This window comes from Rhagoletis pomonella, unplaced genomic scaffold, assembly GCF_013731165.1.
Source record: "Rhagoletis pomonella isolate Grant_MI unplaced genomic scaffold, Rhpom_1.0 Rhpom_scaffold_00004, whole genome shotgun sequence".
Classification (NCBI taxonomy): Eukaryota; Metazoa; Arthropoda; class Insecta; order Diptera; family Tephritidae; genus Rhagoletis; species Rhagoletis pomonella.
In genome coordinates, this window is record NW_023458558.1 from 15457565 (window position 1) to 15461090 (window position 3526).

Genomic DNA, 3526 nt, shown 5'->3' on the forward strand with positions numbered 1-3526 from the left:
AGAGAAAAAAAATGCCACCTACAGGGCCACGCTGCGATCGGGCGCAATGCGCGCTATGTGGGACCGCTATAGGGATCTGAAGAGGGAAGCGAGACGTATTTGCCTGCCGAGGGACGACCGCTGTGAAGTAAAAACCTTTTTTCTATATTTTTTGCGATGTTGCTTTGACCAGGGCTTGAACCCAGGCGTTGCGGAGTGGAAGCGCGCACTGCTTACCACTACACCACAGCGGCCGACTTACGGAAGGTTTAAAGACCGGGGCGCACTCCTGTAAGAACAATAATGGCGACCTAGTAACTGATGTCAAATACATAGTTTAGGAAGAGCCTGCCTGAAACTATACAAAAAAGCTAATAAGCAAATGGATGTATAGAATTGACAACAACAACCACGCTGTCGAGTTTAAAAAGCGGCAAATAAGCTGCACTTGATAGTAGTTGGTTGAATAAGGAAAATGAATTAGCAACAAGAGTTTACGGGATGTACATAGCTCAGTGGTTAACGCTTCTGACTTTGAACATCGAATACGCAGGTTCGATCCCTGCTGAAGTCTAGAAAAAAGAAGTCTGATGAGGAGATGTGGTGATCTCCGAAATAGTGCTATAACTTCTACCGCTTAGACTTTGTTGTTTTTCAATTTTTCCTAATAAGCAATCGTGGTACAAAGCTCAATAAAAATATTAAAAATAAAATGTTCACAAGCCACAATAACATTGATTGATGTGGTGATCTCCGAAATAGTGCTATAACTTCTACCGCTTAGACTTTGTTGTTTTTTCAATTTTTCCTAATAAACAATCGTGGTAAAAAGCTCAATAAAAATATTAAAAATAAAATGTTCACAAGCCACAATAACATTGAAAAATACATAGTTTAGGAAGATCCTGCCTGAAACTATACAAAAAAGCAAATAAGCAAATGGATGTATAGAATTGACAACAACAACCACGCTGTCGAGTTTAAATAGCGGCAAATCAACTGCACTTGATAGTAGTTGGTTGAATAAGGAAAATGAATTAGCAACAAGAGTTTACGGGATGTACATAGCTCAGTGGTTAACGCTTCTGACTTTGAACATCGAATACGCAGGTTCGATCCCTGCTGAAGTCTAGAAAAAAGAAATCTTATGAGGAGATGTGGTGATCTCCGAAATAATGCTATAACTTTTACCGCTTAGACTTTGTTGCTTTTTCAATTTTTCCTTATAAACAATCGTGGTACAAAGCTCGATAAAAACATTAAAAATAAAATGTTCGCAAGCCACAATAACATTGACAAAACCTTCTAAGTTTTTTTTGTATTTTAATTCCTGAAAGTTTGAAAAAAATTAATTGATGATACGTACAGACGCCACATACATACCAAAGCATCTCGTAGTGGAGATACGAACCAAAACACATTTACCTCTATTTCTACTAGTTCCCGGAACTTAATATGTAAGGTATCGTTTGAAAAGTATTGGCCTATAGAATAAAACTAAATATGTTGGGTGTACCCACATGCCCCCTTAAACCGGCAAAAGCAAAAAGACGTTTTTAGCCTAATTTTTAAGAATCCGGTTAATTGCTTATGAAGCTTGAATACATTTTCTGGACACACTCTGCAAGACCTTTCCAACGATAAATCAAACATGTCGATTGGACGTCTGGATAAAAACTTCCAAATCTCGTGTATATATAAGCGAGTCATTTCAGCATGGTACTGTGGATGCTTTCGTCACTCGCGCGCACTGCCGTGCGCTGTGTTCGAATGCTTTGTACTGCATGCGCTCCACGTTTTTCGTTTTCAATGTCATTAATTGTTTATAATGACTTTTGCTAAAATTTGAAAATCAAAAGTTATCAAACAAATTCTGTGGGACTGGGAAATATTATTTTCTACTTTTTAGTCCATTTATAAAAGCGTTGTATATTAAAAAGTTTTTTTATTTTTATTTTATTTATTTCAAATTATTGTTGCTTTTCCACAATAAGTTTTTCATTAAAAATGGCCTCAAGCTTTATAAAAATTGTTGAATATAATTGTTATAAGGCCATAAAAATAACAAACACAAATAACGTAAGGACGAGCACACCTAAAAGTTAAACATTCGAATAATAGAAATATTAACAAAAACCAACAACCCCAACAGCTACATGACCAATTTTATATAGCACTGGAATAGCTGCGCTTGATTGTAGTTGACTTAACAAATGAAATAGAGGAAAAAACCAACAAGAATTCACAAGTCGAACTTAGCACAGTGCGTAGGCAACTTCATAAGTCAGTGGGATCGTCGGTTCGAATCCTACTGAAAGAAGTCTGATGAGGAAATGTGGTGATTTCCGAAATAGCTATCACTTCTACCATTTTTTCAAATTATTGTTGCTTTTCCACAATAAAAATTTTCATTTAAAACGGCCTCGAGCTCAATAGAAATTGTTGAATATAATTGTAAAAGGCCATAAGAATAACAAAAACAAATAACTTAAGGACGAGGACACCTAAAAGTTAAACATTGTAATAGTAGAAATATTAACAAAAACCAACTAAACCAACATCCACATAATGAAGTTTAAATAGCACTGGAATAGCTGCGCTTGATTGTAGTTGGCTTAATAAATGAAATAGTGAAAAAAGGCAACAAGAATTCACAAGGCGAACTTAGCACAGTGCGTAGGCAGCTGGCTGAGTCAGTGGGATCTTCGGTTCGAATCCTACTGAAAGAAGTCTGATGAGGATGTGGTGATTTAAGAAATAGCTATCACTTCTACCCAGTGTTGCCGCCGCTCAATTAACTTTCTAACCAAGATTTGACGAAAAAGTTACCAAATGTAAGGAAAAAAACAAATTTTTTATTAGATTAACAACTCAGGTCATCACAAATACGTTTAGACAAATTTTACAAACCAAAGAAAATCAGTTTTTATTTGCATTTGTGAAAAGTAAACCCTTTTAAGGCTGAAAATAAATGAAATACATTCGTATATAAGTATAAATATAAACACATATTTTAGAAAATCAGGCTTCCCGTATTAGGTGCATATGTATGCTAATATCGTTAACATTACCAGACACTAAATAACGTTTTTAAATAAGTACATAGGTACACAGTTTCCAACTCCTTTGTAAGAATCAATGAAATACCTAATCAGCGCGAGCAACCACATTGTAAATATTTTATAATTAAGATTAAACAATTAAAAATTGGACTGTATTGAATTATATCGTCGCTCAGCGCGAAGTACCTCGTATACGCCAAACGCAGTAACGCGTATACGATGGTAAATAAATTTTACAAAAGCGCGAAAAACCGATTTTTTCAAAACTGTGGAATGGTATTTCCCTTGAACCCATTTGCTATAAGATTATTATTATTAATCTTAACTTAAATTAATAAAGTAGGCAGTAATGGAAAAATAATTACCAAATCCCTTTTTTATTGTAAATACATGTTGTGGTATAGGATTCCGCATATACGTGGTATTTATATATGTACTATCTGAGTATGTATTCATTTGAAGTAGTCTTTAGCCGACCAAGTATA